General features: G+C 33.4%; 1 protein-coding gene across 1 annotated transcript in view; it reads right to left on the bottom strand.

The window, feature by feature from the left end:
- LOC136822005 (uncharacterized) overlaps positions 1 to 16,796 on the bottom strand; it is a 59,870-nt gene that overhangs the window by 11,216 nt on the left and 31,858 nt on the right. The window lies entirely within an intron of this gene.

Here is a 16,796-nt window from a genome sequence, read left to right as displayed (position 1 = left end):
ATAAGGCTTCGATAGCCGAAATATTAAGAACAAGTTAAGAATATTTTAAGGCTTTGCAGACTCTAAAATGGCCATATTTCTTTTAAAAAATGGACAAAAATGCTCACAAAACGGTGAACATAATGAGATGTTAAGAACATCCTATGGCTTCAAAAAAGTTTGGATGTTCTTATAAAAAACGTGTACGGCTCCGTAGAGCACTGAAAGAAATAAAGTTAGGCTGTTGGCATCCACTAACGGATTCGTGCTTCTTATAGAGGATGCTTTTAATAAGCGATATTTCCTTTGTCCAGATATTTGCCGCCTTTAGCCGATATACGACTAAAGACATTTTTAGCAGGCGAGTGTCTACAAATATAACATTACGTAATGTTTAAATTTTCTGTGAGGCACCAAATTATAGATTGGAAACTATATTTGGATTTCGAAAAAAAAGCAGGCGGAAGGAAATTTACTTGATTTTATTCCTCCTTTTTTGTTTAATGCGGAGATTTTGTGAAAGATGAGAAATTAGATTTATCAAATTTAAGTGCCCCGACGTATCTTCTGTGTGCACCAACAAAATTTTGCTTCATAAAACTACATTTTGATGCTTGAATCTGGACTTGTATGATAGTATAATTTTTTACCACACTGGATTCGTTGATCACTCTGGCTCAAGATTGTTTAGTCAGTTCTACAGATATGTTGCAGATTATTTCAAGCTATTTTAGTTATGTATACGTATATACGTTTGGGAGTTTTATTGAATATTTCTAACATTACTACTTCTTTATGATTCTACAAATTCAAAATGGAGCGTTGTTGTTCCTTTGTTAGATATTAACAAAGAACTTTTCTTCAGCTTTGGCATTTCACTGTTCGATACTGTGTGGCCTTTTCGTTTATCTTTTCAGGTACTTAGCTTCAATCTCTTTGAAGAGATTGGAGTGTTTTTGGTTGTTTTCTTTCACTTGTTCATATTTGTATTTTTGATCTTTGACCAAAGAGCTGAAGGAAAAGTTTCGATAAAATTTACAGACCAGATATTTTATTAAAGCAAATATCAAAAATAAATCTACAGATTGTACAAAATGCGCACATCAGATTGTTTTTTATATTTCTTTCTGTTTTGTTTTTCTGGTCTGGGATTCGAATTTCGAATGTAAACATTCTATGCGCACATCAATGTCAATCATCAAATTATTAACTCGCTAAGATTCTGTAAAATACATCGAAATAAAAAAACCAAACCAGAAAGTGGTTAGTAGATCATTAAGCAGACCTATACTACATGGGGATTTGCAGAGGTCTGCGTTTCAGACTTTTCTACAGTGTGTCCCGAAAAAAGCGGATAAATTTTCATATAAAGTAAAATCTCATATATTAATATGTAAAATTTTATGACTTCTTTTCTTGATATTTCTCAAAAACCTATACAATCATCTTGGGAATTGAATATCTATTAATTGAACAGGGAATTTTGATCTTATATAAAATCATTTATAACCCTAGTTAAAATAATGATTTTTGAGGATTTTATTTACAGTATGTGGCCCCCAAAACGTCGATCAAAACTAAAATTTCTCTCAAATCTAAAGGAAAAGTGGTTTTAAACAAGTGATACTTTTATGGACCTACCTGGTTATGCATTTAACACATATATAATTGATATCTACGTGAGCATGACCGTTAGACAAAATTGAGTAATTTGGCTAAGAACATTGAGTGATTCTTATAGATAAAGATGCGTTTTTTGAAAAATTCTTTTTTACAGATATCTGCTTGAGCTATCTTTTACCTAATTTCATGCAAAAAAGCAGAAAAAACAATGATCCAATATTTCACAAAGTCCAAAAAACCCTTTTTTTAGCCGTTTTTTGGCCCAAATTTGCCCAAAAATATTTTTTTCGAAAATCGGGCACCGTCACATTCCAGGGTTTATAGTTATGCATCTTTGTGCAAAAAATCATAAAGAATGAAAGAGCTAAATCGCGAGAAAAGCTAATACCTAAGTAATTGATAATGTTCCAGTAATCTCCTTTAATAATTCTAATATCGCGACCAGTGAGTACCAGAAACATCTTGGTCTAATCTTAGATTCAAAACTTTCTTTTGATCGCCATCTAGACGAGAAGATAAAAAAGGCCAATAAAGGAATTGGTCTTATTAACCGACTTCGCAAGCATGTGCCTAGGAGATCTCTACTAACCATTTATAAATCTTTCATTAGGCCTCATCTTGATTATGGTGATATCGTATATGACCGCCCGGGAAATGCTACCTTTGTGCAGAAGCTTGAATCTATTCAATATAATGCCTGTTTAGCTATAACAGGCTGTTTTCGTGGAACGTCTCAAGAAAAACTATATTCAGAACTTGGTCTTGAAAGTCTTGCTGACAGGCGCTTTGCTAGAAGAATGACATTCTTCTATGGAATTATTAACAATTTAGCCCCTTCGTATTTACGTAACTACCTGCCAGTAAGACTTACAGCACCAGGTGGCCTTAGAACAAGAAATCCTATTTATCCTCTTAATATACGAACTGAGCGTTTCCGTAACACTTTTTTTCCGTACTGCATATCTCAGTGGAATGTTCTGGGAGGTAATATACGAGATCTACCTTCAATTAAAACTTTCAAAAAAGCAATCTATGAATTTTTGAGACCCAAGCAATCTCATGTTTTTGATGTTCCTGACATTCAAGGAGTGATCTTTCTTAATCGACTTCGGGTCGGTTTCAGCCATCTCAACGAGCATAAATTTAGACATGGCTTCCGCGACACTTTAGACCCTTTCTGTGGTTGCCGAACTAACTCTGTTGAAAACACTCAGCACTTTCTTCTGCACTGCTCTATATATTCCCATGCAAGACAATCTTTGTTCGACAAACTTCAGACCCTAGGGATTATTTTTCATCCGCCGCTTAACCCTCCTTTTTTCTGTCGGCTTTTATTATATGGGGATGAAAATTTGACTTCAAATCTAAATAAATCTATTCTTTGTTCTGTTGTTGAATTTCTTAACGAAACTGGAAGGTTCAGCGGTGCTTTATTTTAGGCTTTTACCTAACAATTGTAGCTTCCTTCTCCAAGATTTTTTCTTTATTTACTTATTTATTTATTTTTACATAGTCTAGTACCTCTGGCGATATAACGTTAGTTCCTAGCGGGGGGAGGGACTATATTTTATGTTTAAGTAATGTTTTGTAATATGTTCGTAGTGTACACGTGTTTTTGTTTCAATAAAGAAAAAAAAAAAAAAAAAATTGATAATGTGCTTATAAAAGAATATCGAATTTGACCTGTTTTTCTATAAGAACACACCAAGCAACCAAAATTTCATGTCTAAACACATATATTCTTTAAAAGTAAGCCCTCGTGAGCAAAAAAACATCTATTTCATACTAGAATTGAGTAATTTGACTAAGAGCATGCTTATCAATAGTAATCTGTAGTAATTCTTATAGATAAAGATGCGTTTTTGAGCCAACAAATTTTTTTGCAAAAATCTGCTTGAGCCATCTTTTACCTATGATGGTACTCTACTTTCATGCAAAAAATCAGAAAAAATTAATGATCCAATTTTTCACAAAGTCGAAAGACCCCATTTTTTAGCCGTTTTTTGGCCCAGATTCGGGGGGAATTTTTTTTTTCGAAAATCGAGCTCCGTCACACTTTGCCCACCACCATTTTGCACTTTTGTATCAAAAATCAAAAGATTCCTATGATTCAATCCTGAGAAAAGTTGGTAACAGACGAACGAACGGACGAACGAACACAGGTTAATTTATAGGACCTCCACCCCACCGGGGTAGGTCCAAAAAGTTTTTGCTGCATGCAAAACTTTAACGTCTCTACTTTATTTCCCGAAAGTTCTTTTTCAAAATTTTCAACTTCAACAATATTTTTAAATCGCTTAAAGATAGGTAGCTTTTTTCTAATGGCCCCCAAAACGTAGGTTTGCAATATGCTGTGAAATTTTTAGAAAAACAGCTCAACTGAAACTGAAAATATTAAGCTTTAAAGTTATTTTTCTCCTATATTTTGCAAAAAAATAAGACTTAAAAAAAGATCTTATTATGAAATATTATTTTTTTGCTATAAACTATTTGGTAGGAACAGAATTCTAAGACTTTTTGTATTACTTATATCTAGAATTTTCGTTTTTTTAACGCTGATTCTAGGGCCCCCAAAATACTGGTTGACCTTTAAAGATAAATCTTTTACTCGGGTCAACCCATGCCATGTGAGGGGAATTGGGTACCATTAATCTGATACAAGAGTGTGGGTAGATTAGACAGACATTGTGACGTGCCGTGGCACTCATAAGGTTTGGCGTCGCGTGAGCATCGCTTTTCCAGTGTCGTTCGAGTGTCATGGTATACGCCATGGCTTGTCAGCTCGCGTCTGTCAAGTCGCAGTGTCTGTCAGCATCGTGATCCCTACTCCTTCGTGGGTAGGACCCATCCCGAATAAAACCATTAAAAACATATTTATTTTTAAATAATAACCATCATTCTTTCAAAATAAACAAAAATCGTTTAATTCTGATAAATCTACAGGTCAGAATCCTCTCCGTTTTAGGAACCATATACTGTATATAAAAATTTATCCGCATTTTTGGGACTCACTATGATGGGTTTGTAGCACCTAAACCTCCTAATATTTTTTTGCACTCGGCTGAACACTTTAGAGCTTCCCCCGCGCTGTTTGCAAAACCTTTGGAGGGTAGATAACAGATATTTATTAAAATCGTGATCAGTTTTTCAAAAATCAGCAACACTTGCTAATATAAAGTCGAGGAAAAACGGCCCTTTTGTTTGGATACTTTTAGGCCAATTATACATATAAATTTCGATCTCGAAATGTTTTAACATTTCCCAATCAAAGTTAGCGTTGCTTAGCTTCGTCTTTTACGATAAAAGTAGACTTTTTAAAATCTAGACGACAAAAAACATACAAAATACTTCTAATTTTTGATACAAATTCTATCCTCCTCCCAGTGAGGAAATTTAAGATTTAGAAGGTGATTTATAAGGTTCACAGACTTTTTGAAGCAAAGAGAAAATGAGAAAGAAAGAAAAATTTACTTTTTTCTTTTCTTGGGACCTCACACATCCCCAATGAGACACAGTCGATTCTTTTCTTATATTTCAGATTTCTTCCTCCAATTTTTTTCACATTCCCTTGCAATCAACCTAGTTTGTGCGTCACACAGAGGCTCTCAGACAGTATATAATGTATAATTTTTTTTTTGAAATTCTCTAGTTGGGGAAAAATAATTCTCGAAAGAAAAAGACAAAGAATGATTTGACTGTAGGATAAAGCCTAGAAAAAATGGGAAAATCTTTTCCTTCTATTTGACCCAACATATACACGTCCATGAACAAAAATAGCAGAATATCTGAAAAAAAAAGACATAAAAGATAACGATAAAAAATATACTGCACCTTTACTATATCTTTTCTTCGATTAAAAATTTGCTCTAAACATCAACCTCACACATAGACAAACGTAGAAAAGTGCAAATGTAAAAGGTAAACGTTGATTTTGTTTGAAGGGATAAAAATCATCAACACAGAAGGCTCTCTCTCTCTTTCTATTAGAATTAGAAAAATGAACAAAACACTCAATATAGGAAAAGTTCACTTAGAAGCAAAAATAATTTATCGACTTTCTAAAAAATTGCAGTTCTCAGGTTTTAACTCCTACAATGTTCAAAAACAGATGTAGCATTTCAAGTATGATTCCGCAATATTTAACGCATTTTTTAAAGAAAAGACCACTCTTTGAGATTCCTATAATGCTAATGGATATTCTAATGAGAGAGATGTATATTCTGGTGTTTGTCCCAGGCAAACAAAACAAGATGGTATCAGAAAAAATAAGGAAGGACTTTCCATACAAAAACTTTCGAATCTATATGTTTTTTTAGTAAGTAATGGATCCCGGGGGGGGGGCGCACTCGATTTCGAAACAACGGTATGTGCCGCACGCAAACTGCCTTTAAAAATCGCAACCTTACAGTGCAATTCAAGATGGTTGAAAAGATACACTTTCAGTGCATTTTGTCTTTAGTGCATTATGTTTCTCAACTTTTTCTCAAATAAAACGGGTAAATATTTAATTTTAAAGTTATAAATAAGCCTTGCTGTGGAAGAAAATTACGGAAATAACAGTATAAGATATCTGCAGTCAAGCAAGTGTTATCATTTATTGTTAACCGGTTACTTTTTCGAAGCGGGCTACATGACTTTTTGCGCAATGCAATTGGTTCTTTTCGCATGACGACGGGCCTACATTGTCCAGAGTTGCCCGTCGTTAGGAAAATTCATTGTGACGTCACTTTTTCAAAGGAAAATGAACAATGCGTTGACATCATTTCTCTCATTTTTATTTCTGACATCAGAAATTATAGCAATTTTTTATCTCTTTTCGCTTGTTTTTCTGCTTTATTTCGCTATTTTTCCTAGATAAAGCGCTCAAAATCAATCGAAGCTGAAGGAAACGGTTAATAAATACAATAATGACCGGTTTTTTTCGGGCTGTACTGAAAATATTGCCCTCGGTCAACGCAACAACCTCGCAAGCTCGGTCGTTACTTGACCTCGGGCAATATTTCTCAGTACAGCCCTCACTAACCGGTCATTATTGTATTAATATTGGCTGAAAACTGGTTAACAATATAGTAAAATTCGACCCTTACAGTGCAATACCACAGAAGCACACCCTTACAGTGCATTTTGAGATGCTAAAAAAACCTACCCTTCAGCGCGGCACAGGGACGTATGATCATATGAGTGCCCCCCCCCTCCCCGGGTAATGGATACATATTTTAGGTATAGTACATATTTTTGTTTTAGAAGGAAGTAAAAATTATTAAGCTTTGAAGGACCAAGGAGGAGAATCTCTTGAATACTTCCTGTATGAACGATGCACTGCAATATGTATGTAACTTAGGGTTTATTAGTAACTAAGGCTACTAATTATTAGTTATCAGGGTATGATGGTATGATGACTGTATACCAGGAAATCCTCCTTGCTGACTTAAACCCCCCATAGTGAATTTTGTGGACGATGATTGATACTCATAATGCAGTGCACAAAATCTTTTCTGGTAAACATTCGAAAAAACTATTTTGCGCAATTAGAAAAACACTTCCTTTCATAAAGTTTGAGTCCTCTGAGATTAAAAGGATTCAGGCACAAAAAATAAAACTTTGTCAGGCCATAGCTATCATGAAAAGCACTGTGATTCTATCCCAAGATATTGACATACAAAGTTCCAAATTCAAGACATCTGCAAAATTTGAATTTGGAAAACTTCTGTTCATACCAGCTAGTCATCAAACTAAAATAATTGAGAGCAGGCTAGAAGGATACCTGTAGTTGAACTAAATAATTTTAGTATGATTGACCACTAGGCACATCACATCTAAATCCATTTAATTTTTGATCCAGTCCTCTAATCTTTAGCTAATATGGATTGAGGATACCAGAAAGTTTGAAATCAAACTTTGAAATTATTATTTTAATATGGCTTCCACAAAGTGCAGATGTCTTGAATTTGGAACTTTGAATGTCAATATCTTAGGATTTAGAATCTCTGTTGACAACTTGAATTTTTCAAATGCTTTTCATTATAGCTATTCATGGATTAAGTTTTATTTTTTATGCAGGAATCAATCGCGCCCGGGGGGGGGGGGTACTAGGGCAAGATGGGTTACGGGGATGCTCCGCTGGTCAGGGTACCTTTTTTAACCTCCACGAGTCCCAGGTAGGGTCGCAAAAACACCAAAATAGAAAAATCAGTCCCTCGTAGGGTGCCTATTTTTGAAAAATTTGGGGAAAAAGTAGACAATTTGAGAAAATTTTAGAACTTCAGTCCTATTCAGGGTCACTTTTTTCGCAAATTTCGAGTCCCACGTAGGGTCCATTTTTCGAACCTCAGCGGAGCACCTCCGTCGGTCGACAAGGGTAGTACCCCACCCCCCGGGCAATCGCGTTAAAGATTATTCTGTAAAAAATAAGTTGTACTTACTATTGTTAAAACATGGTTATCATGCGAACCATCAACAAAAATTGTTTTTTAAGTTCAAATGACTTAATCAATCATTCGAAACTAGTAAATAAAGTGTATCCAGAAAAACAAATTATTGTGGTGTCTCTTCCCTTCTAAATTGTAACTTGTAACTTCTTTATATCATTTAATATTTTTTTGTGTAAATTTTCTTTACGTATTCATTTTCTAGAAAAGAGAACTACACAAGATTAAAAGACATGAAAAGAATAATCATATATACAGAGAAACACTATTGATAAGAAAAACATTATAAGTGAAGAACAGATCCATGAAAAAGAAACTGAAGAAGACTTGAAAAGAAAGAAAAATAGATAAAAGTAAAGGAGCTTAAAAAGATAAAGGTAGAACCGTAGTAGAAGTAGCATTTTAAAATATTACAGTTAAGGGGAGTCGATGAACTTTTACTTTAGAAAATGCTGGCTTTGAAATATTTAGAAACATCCGCTGATTAAAAATAAAAGAAAGAGAGATATACATAGGACTAAAAATTTCTGGAAAGTTATATAATAATTCATTATAAGAATAATGATAAGAATCGAATGTACGCGAAGGAAGACTTTTAGTGAGGTCTCGTCTGCTAGCACATAAAAACGTAAGAATACTTCATCATAAGGCTTTCCAGGCAAAACCTAAAAATCCCGTAATAACGGAACCAGATGACCAAATTTGGTGTTTTATACATAAATCCATGTCAAAAATCGAAGTTCCTTCTGATGCTTGGGTCTAAACGATATTGGAAGGCTTAAAACATCCAAAAAAAATTAGTTGGTTGTACACTGTGTTCCTGAAGGGAAAACGCTGCCTTGATTTGCCTTGTAAACAGGGGGGGGTCAAGCAGTTAGTACAAGACATCATGCCGGTTAGTACCGTGGTGGTATACCTACAAAATTTTCAAAAATCAGTTAGTACTTGATGGTACTAAGTGACTGCTAGGGTGGTGTCAAGTAAAAAATCTAGGAAAACAGTTAGTACAAATGAATACTAAGTGCTACTTTTTTACCTTTTCTAGAAAAATATTAAAAATAAATACTAAAAGCAATCAGGGAAATCCCCCTCCATAAGAGAAATCAAAGAACCTAAGACATTTAAGTCTTCCCCTTTGGAGTTTGTTTGGTATTACCCTTTAGTTAAACACTATATCAGGGGAATTCCCTAACTATAGATTGATAAATAAAAGAAAAAAGTCAGTTGATTTTCCCCTAATGTTCGTAGGGTAATTCCCTGTACTTAAGAAAAGTTTTGTGTTTAAATGATGTCACACTTATTGGTTTGATATTTGTGTTATTAGTAGAATAGACGTGGTGTTGGAATAAAGCTTGATGTTGTAGTAATAATTTTTAATGAAATGATTATTTTGTCTAATATGCATCTTTTTCTTAGAAATGTTCGAATGTTTTGCTTTTGCCAAACCTCTGTGCTGAGAGTCTAACTGTTTCAAAACAATTTTGGGAACATGGTTTGACAAAAAGTAAATATCACACTCTCGTTTGATAGGTTTTAAGGGGTGGTCCTTAGTGAATTTCCTTTGAAATCACTTAGTATATTTCATACTAACTGTCAAAGGGTGGTGGTGTGGCCTCTTTCCTCCAAAGAATCACTTAGTAGGCATGATGTCTTGTACTAACTGCTTGACCCCCCCCTGTTGTAAACCTCAAAATCCAAGTTTTAATATTCCGTAGAATTTAGAGCTTTTACCTCAATTTGATCATCAGAATCAGAAAGAGCAATGAATTTTGATATTAATTCATGTATAAAACATCAAATTTGGTCAATTTGTTCCAAAATTACGAGGTTTTTAAGTTTTGCCTGGAAAAGCTTGTGATGAGGTCATCACAAAACTTTCAACCTTCATAACTTTTGATAGGAAGATTTTCAAGGCATGTTTTTCAATTTTCATCACCTTTTCATGGTCTTTCCGCTGAAACCATCAGATTTTGAATATTTTCAAAAAAATAAATTTTTGCCCAGCCACCTAATGACGTCATCTGAGGGGTGGCCAGGTGGCAAAATTTGGCGTTACTGTTTAAAATTCAGTTTTTGACCCTCTAAGGATCATATGTGCCAAATTTCATGCTTTTATCACAATGTGAAGTATTTATTTGTGCTAACAGACCTCACTATTTATGTGTTGGCTTTTTAACTAGAATTATTCAGATGAGGTTTACAGTTTAAGTTTCTTTATGAAAATGATTTTCAGCTGCTTTTGAAAACCCCAAACCTTCAGAATAACAGTCAAGAAAAGTACTTGTAAATGTTAAATGCTTATAAAATTAATTTTGTAGTAAAAATGTGAACTTTATAAGTTCAGAAGCCATAACATCAAGTGCTGAAAACCTAAATATAAAAAATATATAATGGGAAATCCATTTTTAAGAGAAAATCTTTCAATTTATCCTGCGGAGAAAGTAAAAATAAACCAGCTGCGCTGGAAAGTCAGCCCAAAAGGCTTAGAAGGCTTAGAAGTACAAATAAGAGATCTAGCTTTGTTAAAATCTGAAAAGCTTGAAAGAGCGTATCTATTTGCTTGAAACGTTCAGACGAAAAAGTAGTGGTGCATAGTGGGATCCGTCCAAAGCAGAAGTCGGTGAAACAAATTAATACCATTGCTGTGTTGAATTCGAATTTTGCTCCTCAAAATGACAGTTGATGAATTAGCCAATGAAAGCTTGTTTCAGTTTCTCTTTTCAAACTGCCTCAGAAAAAAGCGCGATTTTTTGTGGTCCAGTCGTTTACTCATTTTTATTCAGTGAGTGAGTCCTGCGCTTGTTCAACTGTTAAAAATGTGAGTCCAAAATTGGACTCACAGCTCGAACCTGTCTAGTTTATATCAGAGATATTAGATTATAAAAAACACTCGACGGGTGTCTTATAATGACAATAAAATAAAAGACCCAAATAGAAGAATTTCTACAAGTAGTATACAACTTAACATTATTCAAAGAAAAGTAATTTCTTTAATACTCACTTTCTCTATAATTAGTTCTCTTTCTTTATTTACAATGCAAAAGTATCTTTTATTAACTATTGAATATGACGCAAAAAAGAATCTTTTTTCTTTTTGTCTTATTATTAATTATACGCGTCTTTTTATGTTATGTGTTTTTCTCGTCCTATTTTATCTTGCTAAGAAAAAATTATTTTCGCGCGCTAAGTAATTCCGAAATCCTGTTTCCCGAAAATAATCCGAAATCGGAATTAAAACTTAAAGTCTTAACGACGACGACCAGCGGGAAAAAAATCGTCGAACCGATTTGAAGAGTCACCTGGGCTGACTAATTAATGATAATAACTATGCAAAACATTTCTTTTTACCTCCAATATAATATACACCTTTTTTTTTTATAAGACCATCCTAAGTTTTTGGGTTGTTCTTAACTTTTTGAGTTTTAAGTTTAAAACTGTTCTTAAAAACTGTTGAAAATGTCCTTAATTTCATTACTTTGTGAGTATTATTGCGCAAACCCTGAGAAATTGGGTGTTTTAGAGTCCATAAAGCCAGTAACGTGGTGGCAGCCGACTTTTTTTCGGTGGGGGGGGGGAGGCGAAATAAAAGGGCGCAAAAAAGACGCATCTGATTACTAATTTCAGCGCCCCTTTGCTCTCTTACACCTTAGATATGTCAGTTTGCGGACATAAAGAGAGAAAATACCCCAAAATTTTCGTGCTCACTCCCTGGCGTAATTTTTCAGATATTTACTTTTCAAGGGGCGCTAAAATCAAAATTTTCTAAAATTGCATCCCCAGTTTGCCAAATTTTTTGTCACCACGCTACTGCATGAAGCCTAAATGTTCTAACTACTTGTTCTTAATATTTTGGCCATCGAAGCCTTAGATTCTTATAGTTTGTTTGTTCTTGTATACTTGCACTCACTTTTTTAAGGACAAATTATTCAAAGTAGACCAGAACCTTTAAACACATTAATAATACAGACGTAATTAATGGAACCAATCAAACTATATTTTTAATCGAACTTAATCGAATTTTGTTGTCCGATTGATGTTCGACTAAGTTCGGTCGTCGAACTTTAATTTAATACTCACAAATTCTTCAAAATGTAAAGTTCCATTAAAGAACATTTCCTGTTGTCGAACTTGATCGAATACTCACAATTTTAGCAAGCGATTTGTGAAAAGTTCGATCAAGTTCGACAAAGTTTGATCCTCATCAGTAATCGAACTGTTCTATTTTATTTGATTCTGTTTAATCATGTCTGGCATCTGTCTGTTAAGTTCAGTGTAGAGGTTTTCGAATAGTTGTTGGGTTATTATTTGTACAAACAAAGCATACTGATTGGCGCAAAATGGAGATTATAATATACATAAGTTAAAACTGATATGATATATACCCCTGCACAATATTCAAACTTCTGTATCCTGCAAAAAATCAATATAACTATCACAAGCAAAAATTTAACTAAACTAAAAAAGAACTAACTGACTTAGTCAGCTTTTTCAAAAACAGACAAAAACACACCCATTACAGCTGCAACTTCGAATTATCAATATCCAAGGCCTTTTTATTTGTTGTTTCTGAATATCTTCTTTTTACACCTCACTTTTTATAAAAAAAGAATTTATCATTAATATTATATTATCAAGTTTTTCATGTAAGAATGGTCTTTCTTAATTCAAAATTAAATTTCGGTAAGAACTGATTCTATGGAGGCTAAAAACTTTTTAAAGGTCTAGAATACCCCAGTGGAGTATACCAGCCCAGTGTTTAGGACATTTGCTGCTCGCAGAGGAATCTTTAAAAAAATCTAAAAAATTCTGGGCCAAATAAAAAACATTGAGATGAGGATGATATTCATATTACATCCAGGATATTCCTATAAAAGATATTCTTGTTGAAAATAAAATTACTGTATTCTTTAAAAACAACAGAATAACATTTTCACACGATACAAAATCAACCAAATCCTTTTTAAAATTATTTTTCATAGATATTAATCTATTTTATCTTTCTTTATTTTTATAAAGTCTCGAGTCTAGTGGTGAAAAGACAAGAATACAGTCAAATAAAATCTGAAACAGAAAGAAATACCTTTATCAACTAGCTCATTAAGTGTTAAAAACCCCAGAAAAAAGGCTTCCAGTATGATAATAATCTTAAAAGAAAAGGTTCAAGAAATTTACATAGTATACTTTTAAACTAAAATAGGCATGCTTGCATTTAGAAAGCATTCTTAAAATTTCAAGGACCATAATAATAAAGCAACAAGGTACAATATTCTATTACAAGTTGAATTGGACTAAAACTTTCAATATTGGATATATCTAGTTTTTTTTAAACAGCGGATTTCAAAAAATCATGCTCTTAACCCAATCATTTCCACATCAAATGGCTTTCATTGAACAAGTATTGACAAAAATTTGTCACAACCAAAGCAAATTTCTAAACCTATAAACAGTTTCACAGAAAAAGAAACTAATGATGATAATGAAAGCATCATTTCAAAGTACTGGAAACAAAACCAGTTAATAAAATATTTACCAAAATATTAAAACACATAGAAGAAAGAAAAATTTTAACAGTAGATATGTCAATGTTATTCAAATCCAAAACAGTACTTTTCCATAATAGTTTTTACAGGACATTTATTACATATCAAAAGTTGTTTTTTTACAATAAAATACCATTAAAAATGACATTCCAAAAAAGACACATAAAAATGACACACAGAGTTCATAGTGATGCATCACCATGTGAATGTTGTTCGATGTCAATTACTAATACACTGTTATCTCATCTAATTAAAAATGATAATAGATAGAAACTAATGATAGGATTAATTACAAAATCTCTGCTGACAACCTTTTTTATTAAAGTTGATTGGCTAGGTTATAAAACATTGAAACAGTTAGATACATTCCCACCCACTTCTCTATTTTGCCAAACTTGAATATAGACAAGGGCTATAGTTTCAACTTGGCCATTCCCACCAATAATTCATCATTCTTAGCCCTTCAAACCCGAGTGACATGTCAACACGTTCTAAATTTGCCAATATACTGAGTACCAGACTTGAAAGGCTATAACTCCTGACCACTTGATTTAAAAGGGTATAAACCGAATGCTTTTAGAAACAAGCAATACTTTTATGGACCTACCTGGTTATCAAACTAATCAAATGAACATTGAAACAATGAAACACATAAGACATAACTGGTCAAAATGCAAAAAAATAAAGAAAATTAAAGCATATCTATTGAGAGAAACTATCAACACTATTGAAAAAGATTTTTGAAAAAGAAATAAAAAAGCTATTAAGCGCTTTTCTTTATAAAAACCACTATCAGAAAAATGCACAGCTTAATAAATAAGGTTTCCAGAAAACTCAAACTGTCGCACTCTACCGTGACATTTTCTTCTGTTAGAAAAAATAATAATACAAAAACAATTTGGCTAATAACATTGATCTATGCTCATAAATAGTGATTCTTATAGATAAAGATTACGTTTTTCAGCCAAAAAAATAATAAGTGTTTACAGAAAACTCAAATCATTACCCTCCACCGTGACATTTTCATCGTAAAAAAAACTAATAAAAATAATAATAATAATATGGCTAAGAACATTGATGTATTCTTATTAAAAGTGGTTCTTATAGATAAAAATGCGATTTTTGAGCCAAAACAATTTTTTTGCAAAAATCTGCTTGAGCCATCCTTTAACTATGATTGTACCCTACTTTCATGCTAAAAATCAGAAAAAATTAATGATCCAATTTTTCACAAAGTCCAAAAAACCTGTTTTTAAGCCGTTTTTTGGCCCAAATTTGCCCAAAAAATATTTTTTTTGAAAATCGGGCTCCGTCACATTCGAGGGTTTATGGTCATGCACCTTTGTGCCAAAAATCAGAAAAAACTAATGAGCCAATCTCGAGAAAAGCTGGTAACTAACACACTAACTAACGAACATGGGTTAATTTATAGGACCTCCACCCAACCGGGGTAGGTCCAAAAAGTATGACGATACCTTTCTAATGGTACAAAAACCATTGTCTAACTTTCAGGTTACAAGCTTTTGTGCTAGTTGGAAATATTGAATTTAAAAAATAAGTCTCACATTTTTCAGAAAAACGGTGCACGGTGGAAAGGTTGTCCATAACCAGCCTAGGTTTTCATATATAAATCGCTTGCTTATGAATATATAACATAATTTAATTGATTCCGAAATAGAAATCAAAACTCTCCAACCAGTCATAGATAGACAAGGTTTTTGGATAAAAATTTGGTGTTATGAAGAAAAATAATAGAAGAAATAGTCAGCCCCAAGCAGGTCCCCCAAAATATTTGGCTGTGTTTTAGCTCCCAGTTTTCGTTTGCAATTTTTTGGGTGTAATCCCCCCCCCAAATGTCAGGCTATGGCGATTACATGTTAATAATAATGGCTTTTTCAAGATTTCTACCAACCAATCAAAAATTCGACCACAGAAAACTACAGAAAACTGTGTTTGGTATGCCCTAATGACTTAACCTGTTGCTGAAGCCATTACTTATCATACAAATCAAAAATTAGATTTACATAGCAAACAAGTTTTCATCACCAGGCTCCCAGGTTACACTGGGTTGACAGTAAGCAGTGCTGCAAATAACGGCCGGTGACCGGTAATTACCGGTCATTTCGTAGTTTCTACCGGCCATTCTGAAGCTCAATCTTTCATTTTGTCCGGTTAAAATTTAAAGACATAAATACTTAATAACGTTTCCAATTAAAAGAGGAATACATTTTGAATTAATACAGGTGTTTAGCCAATCTAAAGGTCATTTCAGACTTTTCTAATGGGGCTCTGCCAGACCCCCTGCTCAAATTATTTTCGTTGCGCTCAAAAAATTACCGGCCAACTGAAATTTCCTTATTTGCAGCACTGCAGTAAGACAGAAAATTATAAAGATCCGTCAAATCTAATTCATTGTTCTACTGGCAGGGTATTTTTTAATCACCTTTTTTTAACCATTTTCAAATTTCAAATTTGAAATCGAGTTTTCAAACTCAATTTTGTGAAGAAAAAATATCAAAGTTTAATAATGCAAAGCAGTAGAGATATGAAACTACAAAAACCTTAAGAAGAATCAACTTGATGTTTATGTACACAAGAAAGTCTAACAAGTAATTCTTGGAGGTAAAAATTGAGTTTTAGATAGGTTGATTGAATTTTAAAATTCTTTGTTTCTCCTTTTATTCACTTGAATGTGTGATCAATTTTTTCTTGTTTATCACTTTTCCCTGTTTTTCCCTGTTGTTCGCATAACTTTTATTACAAGATTGTTTGTCTGATGAAGGAAGAAATCACAGAGACCCTGAGCAAAAAGATTTCCTCCATGGAGAATCATCTTCAACACCTTCAGCACCAGCAGACACTACCCACTCAAACATCCCAATTTCCGATGTAAACTGTACCATTGACCAGGCACTATCTAATCTCTAAACAAACAATTCAATAGACGATATCGGCTTTCGATAAATGCAATGCATTCTGGTTTCTAGGGACTCTCAAAGGAATTATAATAGATCAATTATAATAGATTATAGTCAGTTGGGGTAAAAACGGACCATTTTTAACAAACCTTTGGATTAAAAGCTCCCCGATCTTGTTTTCGCTTCCATGTTTTGGCTTTATTTGTTGCTGGCAAGATTACTTACCTAAAACAGCACTTCTTCCCGCTATATCGTTAGCGCTTCCATCAAAATAAGAGAAAAACTGTGGTCCGTTTTTAACCAGTGAA

Source organism: Clytia hemisphaerica, unplaced genomic scaffold (genome assembly GCF_902728285.1).
Source record: "Clytia hemisphaerica strain Z4C2 unplaced genomic scaffold, Clytia hemisphaerica genome assembly, whole genome shotgun sequence".
In the NCBI taxonomy this organism is placed as follows: domain Eukaryota; kingdom Metazoa; phylum Cnidaria; class Hydrozoa; order Leptothecata; family Clytiidae; genus Clytia; species Clytia hemisphaerica.
This window is presented reverse-complemented; position numbering and strand designations above follow the sequence as displayed.